At 37.4% G+C, this 15,010-nt stretch overlaps 1 protein-coding gene across 37 annotated transcripts in view; it reads right to left on the bottom strand.

Moving 5' to 3' along the window:
• The window catches only part of PTPRD (protein tyrosine phosphatase receptor type D), a 2,309,829-nt gene that overhangs the window by 614,367 nt on the left and 1,680,452 nt on the right, over positions 1-15,010 (bottom strand). The gene's annotated exons all lie outside the window — the stretch shown is intronic.

Here is a 15,010-nt window from a genome sequence, read left to right as displayed (position 1 = left end):
CAAACTGCATCCTCTGACTGGAATACCTTTTCATTTTCCTGCTGCCAAGGTTTTATCAACTCAGCTTCTACTTATCCTTCAAAACTTATTTCAGATGTTACCACCTCTGGGAAGCCTTCCTTGATCAACCCAATCTGTATAGGTTGCCTATTACACAATCCATTGCAGTATCTTATGCTTACCTCAATAAAAATGACAATAGGAGTAAAATATAATAATATTTATTGGGTAAATACTAGGTCCTAGGCACTGTGATAGCATTTTAGTAAATTTTATCTTGTAGAGTTTTCTAATACTTTATGGTAAGCATCTGTCCACTTGATGGTTTCTCCTATGTGACTCTGAACTCTAGAAAGGAACGTTCTGTATTTTCACTGAAAATTTCTTATTCACAGAGCCCAACTCAGTGCCTTGTTCACTGAATGGTTTAAAGTCTGGAAAGGCTGTGACTGTATGTTCTCCATGGAAAATTCCCTGATTCTTTCCACTGGAAATAATCATTCCCATGTCTGAATTCTACTCTGTCAGGATTTGTATTTCTTCCTTGCTCATATTAAATATTTTTATGTATATAACTTGGCTGCCCTTCAGGCAGGCTGTACACTTACTGAGTGATCTCTTCTTGATAATTTTTTCTGAAAACATCTCCAAGCATCTTCTAAACCATTTGAAATTCAACTTGTAAAGACTATTCAAATCTCCCCTTTCTTATATTTAAATGTTTTAAGTATTAAGACAATCTAAGGCAGAAAACATCATTTGAGCCCAGGGAATAATGATGAGTCAGTTTAAATTTCTTTCTTTTAGAGTGTGGAATTTTTGAGCTCAAAGGGAACTACAAAATCATGTCATCCAATTGCAACCTTTTGACAGAGGGGGAAACTGAGGTCCAGACATTGAATGATTTGTTTAAGGTCACAGAACAAGTTAGTAGCTACATTTTTACTAGCTCTTAAGAACATACAAAAAAAGCCAAAATTCTAATTTAACAGCTTGAAATAAGAGTCCTACCTCTACACCTTCTCTTTTCTAAGACAGGCTTCAACATTGACTGTTTTTCTCATATTTATTTATTTATTTTTATTATACTTTAAGTTCTGGGATACATGTGCAGAATGTGCAGGCTTGTAACATAGGTATACACGTGCCATGGTGGTGTGCTGCACCCATCAACCCATCGTCTACATTAGGTATTTCTCCTAATGCTATTCCCCTCCATGACAGGTCCTGGTGTGTGACGTTCCCCTCCCTGTGTCCATGTGTTCTCATTGTTCAACTCCCACTTATGAGTGAGAACATGTGGTGTTTGGTTTCCTGTTCCTGTGTTAGTTTGCTGAGAATGATGGTTCCCAGCTTCATCCATGTTCCTGCAAAGAACATGAGCTCATCCTTTTTTTTGGCTGCATAGTATTCCATGGTGTATATGTGCCACATTTTCTTTATCCAGTCTATCATTGATGGGCACTTGGGTTGGTTCCAAGTCTTTGCTATTGTGAACAGTGCTGCAATAAACATATGTGTGCATGTGTCTTTATAGCAGAATGATTTATAATCCTTTGGGTATATACCCAGAAATGGGATTGCTGGGTCAAATGGTATTTCTGTTTCTAGATCCTTGAGGAATTGCCACACTGACTTCCACAATGGTTGAACTAATTTACACTTCTACCAACAGTGTAAAAGCATCCCTATTTCTCTACATCCTCTCCAGCATCTGTTGTTTCCTGACTTTTTAATGATTGCCATTCTAACTGGCATGACATGGTATCTCATTGTGGTTTTGATTTGCATTTCTCTAATGACCAGTGATGATGAGCTTTTTTTCATATGTTTGTTGGCCACATAAATGTCTTCTTTTGAGGAGCGTCTGTTCATATCCTTCACCCACTTTTTGATGAGGTTGTTTTTTCCTTGTAAATTTGTTAAAATTATTTGTAGATTCTGGATATTAGCCCTTTGTCAGATGGATAGATTGCAAAAATTTTCTCCCATTCTGTAGGTTGACTGTTTACTCCGACGATAGTTTCTTTTGCTGTTCAGAAGCTCTTTAGTTTAATTAAATCCCATTTGTCAATTATGGCTTTTGTTGCCATTGCTTTTGATATTTTAGTCATGAAGTCTTTGCCCATGCCTATGTCCTGAATGGTGTTGCCTAGGTTTTCTTCTAGGGTTTTTATGGTTTTAGGTCTAACATTTAAGTCTTTAATCCATCTTTCATTAATTTTTGTATAAGGTGTAAGGAAGGGGTCCAGTTTCAGTTTTCTGCATATGGCTAGCCAGTTTTCCCAACACCATTTACTAAACAGGGAATCCTTTCCCCATTGCTTTTTTTTGTCAGGTTTGTCAAAGATCAGATGGTTGTAGATGTGTGGCATTATTTCTGAGGCCTCTGTTCTGTTCTGTTGGTCTATATCTCTGTTTTGGTACCAGTACCATGCTGTTTTGGTTACTCTAGCCTTGTAGTATAGTTTGAAGTCAAGTAGCATGATGCCTCTGGCTTTGCTATTTTTGCTTAGTATTATCTTGGCTATATGGGCTCTTTTTTTGTTCCATATGAAATTTAAAGTAGCTTTTTCTAATTCTGTGAAGAAGGTCAATGGTAGTTTCATGGGGATAGCACTGAATCTATAAATTACTTTAGGTAATATGGCCATTTTCATGATATTGATTCTTCCTATCCATGAGGATGGAATGTTTTTCCATTTGTTTGTGTCCTCTCTTATTTCCTTGAGCAGTGGTTTGCAGTTCTGCCTGAAGAAGTCCTTCGCATCCCTCATAAGTTGTATTCCTAGGTATTTTATTCTCTTTGTAGCAATTGTGAATGAGAGTTCACTCATGATTTGACTCTCTGTCTATTATTGGTGTATAGGAAAGCCTGTGATTTTTTGCATGTTGATTTTGTATCCTGAGACTTTGCTGAAGTTGCTTATCAGCTTGCGGAAATTTTGGGCTGAGACGATGGGGTTTTCTAAATATACAATCATGTCATCTGCTAACAGAGACAATTTGACTTCCTCCTTTCCTAACTGAACACACTTTATTTCTTTCCCTTGCCTGATTGCCCCGGCCAGAACTTCCAATACTATGTTTAATAGAAGTAGTGAGGGAGGGCATCCTTGTCTTGTGCCGGTTTTCAAAGGGAATCCTTTCAGCTTTTGCCGATTCAGTATGATATTGGCTGTAGGTTTGTCATAAATACCCCTTATTATTTTGAGGTACATTCCATCAATACCTAGTTTATTGAGAGTTTTTAGCATTAAGTTGTGTTGAATTTTATCAAAGGCCTTTTCTACATCTATTGAGATAATCATGTGGTTTTGGTCATTGGCTCTGTTTATGTGATGGATTACATTTATTGATTTGCGTATGTTGAACCTGCCTTGCATCCCAAGTATGAAGCCGACTTGATCGTGGTAGATAAGCTTTTTGATGTGCTGCTGGATTCGGTTTGCCCGTATTTTATTGAGGATTTTTGCATCGATGTTCATCAGGGCTATTGGGCTGAAATTTTCTTTTTTTGTGTGTCTCTGCCAGGTTTTCTTTTATATATGTGTATATATATATATGTGTGTGTGTGTGTATGTGTATATGTGTGTGTATATATATATGTGTATATATATGTGTGTGTGTGTATATATATATATATAACTATTATTATACTTTAAGTTCTAGGGTACATGTGCACAACGTGCAGGTTTGTTACATATGTATACATGTACCATGTTGGTGTGCTGCACCCATTAACTCGTCATTTACATTAGGTATATCTCCTAATGCTATCCCTCCCACCTCCCCCGACTCCACAACAGGCCCCAGTGTGTGATGTTCCTCTTCCTGTGTCCAAGTGTTCCTATTGTTCAATTCCCACCTATGAGTGAGAACATGCAGTGTTTGGTTTTTTGTCCTTGTGATAGTTTACTGAGAATGACGATTTCCAGCTTCATCCATGTCCCTACAAAGGACATGAACTCATCCCTTTTTATGGCTGCATAGTATTCCATGGTGTATATGTGCCACATTTTCTTAATCCAGTCTATCATTGTTGGACATTTGGGTTGGTTCCAAGTCTTTGCTATTGTGAATTGTGCCACAATAAACATATGTGTGCATGTGTCTTTATAGTAGAATGATTTATAATCCTTTGGGTATATACCCAGTAATGGGATTGCTGGGTCAAATGGTATTTCTAGTTCTAGATCCCTGAGGAATCGCCACACTGTCTTCCACAATGGTTGAACTAGTTTACAGTCCCACCAACAGTGTAAAAGTGTTCCTGTTTTTCCACATCCTCTCCAGCACCTGTTGTTTCCTGACTTTTTAATGATCACCATTCTAACTGGTGTGAGATGGTATCTCATTGCAGCTTGATTTGCATTTCTCTGATGGCCAGTGATGATGAGCATTTTTTCATGTGTCTTTTGGCCGCATCAATGTCTTCTTTTGAGAAGTGTCTGTTTATATCCTTTGCCCACTTTTTGATGGGGTTGTTTGTTTTTTTCTTGTAAATTTGTTTAAGTTCTTTGTAGATTCTGGATATTAGTCCTTTGTCAGATGAGTAGATTGCAAAAATGTTCTCCCATTCTGTAGGTCGCCTGTCCACTCTGATGGTAGTTTCTTTTGCTGCGCAGAAGCTCTTTAGTTTAATGAGATCCCATTTGTCAATTTTGGCTTTTGTTGCCATTGCTTTGGGTGTTTTAGACATGAAGTCCTTGCCCATGCCTATGTCCTGAATGGTATTGCCTAGGTTTTCTTCTACGGTTTTTATGGTTTTAGGTCTAACATTTAAGTCTTTAATCCATCTTTCATTAATTTTTGTATAAGGTGTAAGAAAGGGATCCAGTTTCAGCTTTCTACATATGTCTAGCCAGTTTTCCCAGCACCATTTGTTAAATGGGGAATCCTTTCCCCATTTCTTGTTTTTGTTAGGTTTGTCAAAGATCAGATAGTTGTAGATGTGTGGTATTATTTTTGAGGGCTCTGTTCTGTTCCATTGGTCTATATCTCTGTTTTGGCACCAGTACCATGCTGTTTTGGTTACTCTAGCCTTGTAGTATAGTTTGAAGTCAGGTAGCGGGATGCCTCCAGCTTTGTTCTTTTGGCTTAGGATTGACTTGGTAATGCAGGCTCTTTTTTGGTTCCGTATGAACTTTAAAGTAGTTTTTTCCAATTCCGCGAAGAAAGTCATTAGTAGCTTGATGGGGATGGCATTGAATCCATAAATTACCTTGGGCAGTATGGCCCTTTTCACGATATTGATTCTTCCTATCCATGAGCATGGAATGTTCTTCCATTTGTTTGTATCCTCTTTTATTTCATTGAGCAGCCAGGTTTACGTATCACGATGATGCAGGTCTCATGAAATGAGTTAGGGAGGAGTCTCTCTTTTTCTATTGTGTGGAGTAGTTTCAGAAGGAATGTTACCAGCTCCTCTTTGTACCTCTGGTAAAATTCGGCTATGAATCTGTCTGGTCCTGGGCTTTTTTTGGTTGGTAGGCTATTAACTACTGCCTCAATTTCAGAACTTGTTATTGGCTTATTCAGGGATTCGACTTCTTCTTGGTTTAGCCTTGAGAGGTTGTATGTGTCCCAGTTTATCCATTTCTTCTAGATTTTCTCATTTATTTGCATAGAGGTATTTATAGTATTCTCTGATGGTAGTTTGTATTTCTTTGGGATCAGTGGTGATATCCCCTTTATCATTTTTTAATGTGTCCATTTGATTCTTCTCTCTTTTCTTCTTTAGTAGTCTGGCTAGTGGTCTATTTTGTTAATCTTTTCAGAAAACCCGCTCCTGGATTCGTTGATTTTTTGAAGGGTTTTTCGTGTCTCTATCTCCTTCAGTTCTGCTCTGATCTTAAGTGTTTCTTGCCTTCTGCTAGCTTTTGAATTTGTTTGCTCTTGCCTCTCTAGTTCTTTTAATTGTGATGTTAGGGTGTCGATTTTAGATCTTTCCCATTTTCTCCTGTGGGCATTTAGCGCAACAAATTTTCCTCTAAACACTGCTTTAGCTGTGTCCCAGAGATTCTGGTACGTTGTGTCTTTGTTCTCATTGGTTTCAAAGAATATCTTTATTTCTGCCTTCATTTCATTATTTACCCAGTAGTCATTCAGGAGCAGGTTGTTCAGTTCCCATGCAGTTGTGCGCCCACAGCTACCCTTTCCCCCAGGTGCTCTGTCGCAGGGAGATGGGAGTTTGATCCATAAGTCCCTGACTGTGGCTGCTGCTTTTCTTTCAGAGATGGCCTGCCCAGAGAGGAGGAATCTGGAGATTCAGTCTGGCTACAACAGCTTTGCCAAGTTATGGTGGGCTCTGCCCAGTCTGAACTTCCCAGCGGCTTTGTTTACACTGTGAGGGGAAAACCACCTACTCAAGCCTCAGTAATGGTGGACCCCCCTCTCCCCACTAAGCTCGAGCATCCCAGGTAGACTTCAGACTGCTGTGCTGGCAGAGAGAATTTCAAGCCAGTGGATCTTAGCTTGCTGGGCTCCACTTGCTGAGCTAGACCACTTGGCTCCCTGGCTTCAGTCCCCTTTCCAGGGGAATGAAAGGTTCTGTCTTGCTGGTGTTCCAGGCACCACTGAGGTATGAAAAACTCCTGCAGCTAGCTTGGTGTCTGCCTAAATGGCTGCCCAGTTTTGTGCTTGAAACCCAGGGCCCTGGTGGTGTAGGCACCAGAGAGAATCTCCTGGTCTACGGGTTGCAAAGACCATGGGAAAAGCATAGTATCTGGACCAGAGTGCACCGTTCCTCATGGCACAGTCCTTCATGGCTCCCCTTAGCTAGGGGAGGGAGTTCCCCGACCCCTTGTGCTTCCTGGGTGAGGTGACGCCCCACCCTGCTTCTGCTTGCCCTTCATGGGCTGCACCCGCTCTCTAACCAGTTCCAATGAGATGAGCAGGGTAATCAGTTGGAAATGAAAAAATCATCTGTCTTCTTCATTGGTATCACCGGGAGTTGCAGACCAGAGCTGTTCCTATTTGGCCATCTTGCCAGCCACAACCTTGAGTTTTTTTTTTTTTTTTTTTTTTTTTTTTTTTTTTTTACATAAAAGGACTCACTATAACATACAGATAATAATTTATCCCTTTCTTATACCAAGTTTAAGCATTTTTTCTGAATGATTTTAAAGGGATTGGCTGTAGCTTACATGAGTACATTTTATCTTGGATACCAATAACATGCTTCTCAAGTCCACAGCCAAAGAATGACTTGAATCAGTTTTCTAATGCATGTGACTGATTTTCATTCAGTGAGCTAATGGATACTTGATATATTTATTCTAACCTAACACAGTTTTTCAAGTGAATATAAAGTATTTTAATGCTTCTAACTATAGAAATATTTGACTCAATGTCATCACCTGATATACTACCTCTTAGTCTTTCAGCCAAGTCTATTTTGGGGTTCAAATGACATCAGAAAATTCCAGAGGGGTATGGAGGGACAAAAACACGTTTGGTAGCATTTTGACCATCTTTAATAATAAAAATCATGATGCAAGATTATATCTTAATCTTTTCTACTATTAATGGTCAAAAGTTTAACAGACTTTAATAAATCACAAATCTAGTATTCCTTCTGGCAAGTTCTCCATATAGAACTCCTTTCCCAGTACCAAAACATATTTCCCAACCCCAGAATATATTTCCTTTTGGGGCTGGGAAAGGAAATGAAAGATTGGGCTCTAAAACTTCAGGTGCTTAAGGAAGGTAACTGATTCTATTCCTCAGGACTCTTTTGGCCTCAGTCACCATCCAGCTTCCTTCTCTCACCTCCAGATGTGCAAATGGCTAATGCTGAACTGATAAGAGAGGAAGAGAGAATTGGTAACAAATAAACACTTGTTGATTGAGAAGATGAGATAATATGGAAAAAAAGAATGGAAAGATAGGAAGTGATTTGGTACCTAAACAATTTACATGAAAATAACATAAAATTAAGTGAAGGTCCATCCTCCTAAATTCAGTTCCAACTTGAACTACCGAAATCAAGCCCTGCAGACACCAGGTGTAGCTGGTACCTACATTCCCCTTCCCAGGTTTATTGAGGTGTAATTGACAAATACTAATTATGTGTGTGTGTGTGTATGTGTGTGTGTGTGTGTGTGTGTATATACATATAGAAGGGAAACCATAAGATGTTTTGATATACATTGTGAAATGATTACCAGCATCAAGCTAATTAATATATACATTACCTCACATAGTTTGTGGTCAGAATGTTTAAGATCTACTCTCTTATTTCTAGTACACCCTAGAGTATTATTAACTATAGTCGCCATGCTATACATGAGATTTTCAGAATGTATTCATCCTGCATAACTGAAACTTTTTATCCTTCTACTAACATCTCCCTGCTTCTCCCACTCTCTAGCCCCTGGCAACCACCATCGTACTCTCTGCATCTGTAAGTTCAACTTTTTGGATTCCATACATAAGTGAGATTAAGTAGTATTTGTCTTTCTGTGCCTGTCTTATTTCACTTAGCATAATGTCCTCCAGTTTCATCCATGTAGTCACACATGAAAGGATTTTCTTCCTTTTTTAAAGCTGAATAATATTCCACTGTGTGTATACATATGTCTTTCTGTGTATATATACTTATATATACACACACACAGAGATATATGTATCACATTTTCTTTATCCATTTATCTGTTGATAAACACAGACTGATTTCATATATTGGCTATTGTGAATAATGCTGCAATGAACATAGGTACACAGATATCTTGAAAAGGAAGAAGTAAAATTGCCTCTGTTTGCATATGACACAATCTTACATATAGAATACCCTAAAGACTTCACCAAAAAACTGTTGGAAGTAATTAAAAAATTCAGTAAAGTTGCAGAATACAAAATCAATATTAAAAATCAATTGCATTTCTATATACTAGCAATTATTAAAAAAAGAAATTAAGAAAGCAATCTATTTACAATAGCATCTCAAGAACAAAGAAACAAACAATACAACCTTAAGGATAAATTTAACCAGTGAATCGAAAGATCTGTACATTGAAAACTAGAAAACACTGTGGTGCCTACCTTTAAAGTAAGTGCTTTGGGGATTTAAAATACCAGCAAACAAGAGATTCTTAAAATATCATCCAAAGAGAAAGTCCACTTACTACTTTTTTTCATGCCTTCACAAACATACTAAATAGATCCCGAGGAAGCCTAAAGAATGAATGCTTCATTCACATAACTAGTTTTATCTTTACTAGAAGCCCTGGAGGAGAAGGCATCTGAACGTGTGCAGTTTGCTTCACTGGGGAAGGCCCCCCACAGTGGGAAATTACATGAGGCTTAATGCAGTATGAAATGAGAAAGCAGAAAAAGATATTTTTCAAAAGGCCTTCCAAAGAACAGGATAGTAATTCTTACTATGAGTAATTTCATTCTCTTCTCATAATCCCCCTTTCCCTTTCCATCCAAGAGTGAGTATACAATTTCCTTTTGCGGTTACATCACCAATTTGAAAAAGATTCACAATCCTTGTGTCTCCAAATATTGCTGGAAATCCCACGCATGAAGTGAATCTTGAACCTTTTTCCTCAGTTTTAATATAGCTTTGGTGGGAGCTAGGGTGCTCTTGGCTACATGGCTTGACATTTTTTCCATCAACCTCCAAAGACGTGTTTGTTTCCTCTGCTCTGACACATTATCTCGGATAACAGAAGACATCTTTAAATCAATTGATGGAAGATTGAGAGAAAGAGAACTTCAGGTCCAGGTGCTGTGGCTCATGCCTGTAATCCCAGCACTTTGGGAGACTCAGGTAAGTGGATCGCTTGAGCTCAGGGGTTTGAGACCAGCCTGGGCAACGTAGCAACACCCCATCTCTACAAAAAATACAAAGATTAGCCAGGTGTGGTGGCATATGCCTGTAATTCCAGCTCCTGGGGGTTGGCAGGGGGTGGTGCGAGGTGGGAGGATTGCTTGCGCCTGAGAGGCAGAGGTTGCGGCAGTGAGCCTAGATTGCACCACTGCACTCCAGCCTAGGCAACAGAGCAAGACCCTGCCTCCAAAAAAAAAAAAAAAAAAAAAAAAAGAAGATGAAAAATAACTTCATCTAATTTTTGAGCTACCCAATCCTTATTGTGAAAGACAAGCAATTTAGTGTTTGGTATATGCAGCAACTATAATTGGTTTAGTTTTCAGTAGTTCATCTCTAAGGCAGCCTTGCTTTGAGGAACTGGAAACTTCAACTGACTATTTACGGGGAATAGAAACAATCACTACATAGGAATGAAAATGCTAAGCTTAGTTTGCCTGTGGTAAAACATTCATAATCATTTGATATCATTGGCTTAATTGTATAAGCCTGTTCTACCACTGAGTGATTCTGTTTTCTAAATGGATTTTGGCTATCATAAATGTATTGCTAGATATTGAAAAGATAAATGTTTATATGGTGAACATTGGATAATTCAAAATGGTTTCTTATACAGAATTCACTTTGAGATTTACATGAATCAAATGCAGTAGAAAAATAATAATATTACTGAGTAATTTGGATTTTACTTACTAATCCATTCTTATCAACTCATCTAGTAAGAGGAGCACTTTTTTGGTTTATTTGTTTTTGGAAATAAAGTATTTGGATAGATGTTACAGACATTACCACTTTCTGATGGCGTGTGTTCCTTCTAATATTAGAGAATAGAAATGGTAGTTTTTTTTTACCGCATCATAATGTATTGACTATCTGAGAAAAATGTTGATTAGCTATATTGTGTTGAGTAACGTTTTCTTAAAAAGTCTCCAAACAATTTGAGACAGTCACGGTGACATTACTATTATCACCTGATGAGCATCACAGGAGGCATGAAAATATAGATAAGACAGTCAGGAATCAAAGAACCTGCATGGGATTTACAGTTAGTCACATACAGAGAAATGTTTAATTTCACATCAGTTCACATCAGATTCCCTTTCTTATAAAGCCACATTTTCAGAATCACAGTTGAGTATGGTGAAAATAAGCAGAGATTAGGGTTTCAAATTACCTATAATCTGCATTCATAAGTGCTCTAGTTCACCCAGAAAGAAAACACTTGGATGACTGTCATAAATCAGTTCCAATGTTGTTCATCATGCCTCTCCATTCTCTCCTCTGTGCACCCCACAGTCTAGCATTTTAGCAATCTTAGTCCGTCAGAGAGGCCCTATTCCTTTTCAGCTCTACAGCTTTGCATTGCAGCTTGGAATGTTTTTCTCCAACCTTGACTTTTTCACCCTTGCTCATCATTCAAGATTCAAAGTGCAATATACAAATGCTTGAACTTTGGAGCCTTCCTCCTTCTTCTTACAAAGGCTTACAATTAAACAACTGTGTGCTTTTCTTTAATCTTTGGCATTTTATTCTATCCATTATTATTTTAGAACACTCAGAGAGGAGAATTAAAGGGTCAAGAATCTTGTGGCTACATTTTGTTAACTGATTCCCTGATTCAAAGTATAAACTGAAACACATATTTTCACTGAAAATTAGGTCAATATGCAATCTGCTTTTATTCATTTATTCCTGAGTTCCCACTATGTGTCAATTTCTGTGATGGCACTAGAAAATAAATACAATTTAGTCTTACTAAATAGACCTAGTTTTATATGGTTCTCAACAAGTTTACAGTTTAGAAAAGGGAGGCAGACAAATGAACAATTTTAATAACATGAAGTATTGCAAAAGGAACTACTGTAGGCAAGGAGGTTTTGTAATAATTTACAAAAGTACAGGGTAACCAATTTGTTGATGGCAAGATGCTGTGAAGTATGTGGATGGTAGAGCTATTGAAAGTGCATTATCTATAGGAGTTGGCAATTGATTGGATTTTAGGGGAGAGAAACAGAGAGGGGAGAAGAGGAGAAGAGAGGAGATGAGAAGAGAGGAGGGAGAAGAGAGAAGAGGAGAGAACACAAGATGACAGAAATGAATTCAAAACACAGCTAGGGTTGCTGAGTGAAAATGCCATTTAATATAAGAGATGTGACATATAATCACATAATAAATATAGCAATCATATGGCCAAAATATACCCCATTAATCCGCCTTGCTGGCTCCTGAGCATCTTTGAGCTTGTCAGGGTGTGTGCCTTGATTTCTGGTTTGGGAATACATTTACCATAATATTTAGTATAGCACATAGAGTATTTAGGTTCACACCTCCTCATAATTGCAGATCGGTAAAATGCCACTGTTCAATCTGATAGCATTTAAGAGAAGGACACAAATGAAGGCTCCTGATGACCTTTCTTAGGGGACAAATTCTTTTAGTACAAAGGGTCCACTAAGAGGCCAAGAAAAAAAAAAGTCAGTACCATTACTGTGAAGATTCTAACCTCTCCCCAAGACACTGTCTTTGTGGACACATTTTCTACAAAGCAAATTTGAGCTAAGCTTCCCTAAGCTTTCAGTAAAGACATTAGCTTAGTTAGCATATTAATTAAGACAAGTTCAAAGGCCCTCTTCCCTTCATTGCCATGTAATAATTATACGCTCAGCATTTGTCCAGCTCAGTTCCATTACGTAAAAGCTGTCTGTCTGTCTGAGCTTGCTGGCACTCATAGTCCTGCCCTAAAATTACTGAAGTATGTTAATGTTAAGGATTCCTGGCCATTGGATGTTTTATTTATTTTTTATACTATGTAATTGAATTTTGAATGTACATTATCTATTAAGGATTTACAATACTGCAAGGTCTTTCAGAATCTCTTAATGAGAATGATAATGTCATATTATTCATCCTGATAATTTAAGTCTATTGTTTATTGCCACTGAAACTCTTTCTCATCCCCTTAGAATGGAGATACTTTCCATTACTACCGCTGATGTTTATTTGAATAGCTCATTTAAATTCTATGTTCTGAATTGCTTGCAAGGAAGAAAATATCTAGAACATTTTTAAAGACTCTGGAGTCACTCTAAAGTCTTTTTGGATTGAGATGGGGAATAAGTACATAAAACATACAGACAGACAGATGCATACTCTTAACTTCATTTTGAAAGATACAAAGTTCTGTAACATTTACTGTGACTCTATAATTTATTAGAATAAAGTATTATTTTTTCTCCACTAAAGAACTATGTAAATAAAATGTATAGCATTGCTGCAGACAATATTTATTTTAGCTTTTCATCTATGTGTATGTTGATATATACATAACACACACACACACACACACACATATCAGCTTATTTCCAAATGTGCTCTGCACTGCAAATCTTTCCAAATCTAACTTAAAAGGCAATCTGAAAAAGAATATCTGTAACTATTTCTTTCCTTTTATAAAGAGTTTTGGGAGACAGCTAAGGATATTTTTATCTTTCCTTCTAAAGCATTAAACCATTTGAACAGGTTAAATAGAAACTAAAGCAAATCAATGTAATAAATACTGATGATAATACAGACATGGATGTTCACTTAGTGTTGTACTTGGTGATAGTTTTCTTAAACTCTTTATTTATTCTTTATTTTTTATTTATTTATTTTTTAAAACTAAAGTTTTCTTTAGAAAAACATAAATTAACATGTATATTTTCGGTCTCTTTAAACTCAGTTAATCTTTTTTTAACCAGAGTAGCAAGGAATAAAATTAGAATAGGTTCAAATATTATCATTTTAATTGTAGATTATTTCTGTATTTAATTACAAATAAGTTTGGAAAAAAAAAAAGAAGACTTACACGCTTGTGAAGGCAAAGCTTTTCAGACTGTAGAATGTCCTATATTTCAGTCCGTCAAGACCTGAGAGGCTGTGAACTCAGTCTTCAGGCTACATGGTTCAGTCCCTGATACCTTGTTTGCACCTGCTAAATAATTCTTTCCCCAGAAGACTAAATTGACTAAGGCATTTCACACATCTCTCTCTCTCTCCTTTTTTTTTTTTTTGAGATGGAGTCTTCCTCTGTCACCCAGGCTGGAGTGCAGTGGCGCAATCTTGGCTCACTGCAACCTCTGCCTCCTGGGTTCAAGTGATTCTCCTGCCTCAGCCTCCCGAGAAGCTGGGATTACAGGCACCTATCACCACTCCCAGCTTTTTTTTTTTTTTTTTTTTGTATTTTTAGTAGAGACAGGGTTTCACCATGTTGGCCAGGCTGGTTTTGAACTCCTGACCTCAGGTGATCCACCTGCCCTTGGCCTCCCAAAGTACTGGGATTACAGGTGTGAGCCACCGCGCCCAGCCTGCACATCTCTTAAAAAGGTTATACCTAATACGTCAATATCTGACCCTAAATTAGGAATTTTACCTCCCACCTGGGAACTTTCTAACGTAATGGTTGACCTGCTGGTTGGAGACACTCTCCATCTTTCCCATGCCAATAATTCTCTGAAATACATTTGACTTCACTACCCCTTTCAGTACTGTTCCTTGGGTAGATCCTATTCTCTTCTCAAAACTACCATTGCAAAACATTAGTGATGATGATGATGATGATGATGATGTTCACAAGGCCAACCATACCTTTCAGACTCATTTTATGCCTAGATTTTTCATGCCTTGAGCCCAAGTTGCACCACTTAAAAGACTTAGTTCAAAGCAAGAAACTGAAATAAATGCTTATAGACTAAAGGCATGGCTTCCAGTTTGAAGATTTAGACATTATCGTGGCACAGCAGTAATAACCCATCAGGAACTCCTGATAAACCCATCTCAAGAAATCATTTGTGATATTTTTCCTGACCCTCCCACCAAGTCAGGTAAATGAACTTTATGCTCTCTTTGCTCATAAACACCTCTATTATTCTAAAATCAAGTTTAAAAAGTAAAATAAAATTTAAAAATGGGTAAATGTATCTCCTCAACCTTGTGAAATCAATAAGGAAGCATTTACTAAAATGCTTACTAAAACACTAAAGTAAAAGCTTTACTAAACAAGAGGAGTGTATTTGCAACTAGTTTCAGGCAGTTTATCAACAAAATTACACACATATGTGAAATACACATATACGCTATATATAATTTTGAATTGTATGTATATAATTTTATAACATGTGTGTGTGTATATATATA

This window comes from Pan troglodytes, chromosome 11, assembly GCF_028858775.2.
Source record: "Pan troglodytes isolate AG18354 chromosome 11, NHGRI_mPanTro3-v2.0_pri, whole genome shotgun sequence".
Classification (NCBI taxonomy): domain Eukaryota; kingdom Metazoa; phylum Chordata; class Mammalia; order Primates; family Hominidae; genus Pan; species Pan troglodytes.
The sequence above is the reverse complement of the archived record's forward strand: the minus strand, read 5'-3'. Positions and strand labels throughout refer to the sequence as shown.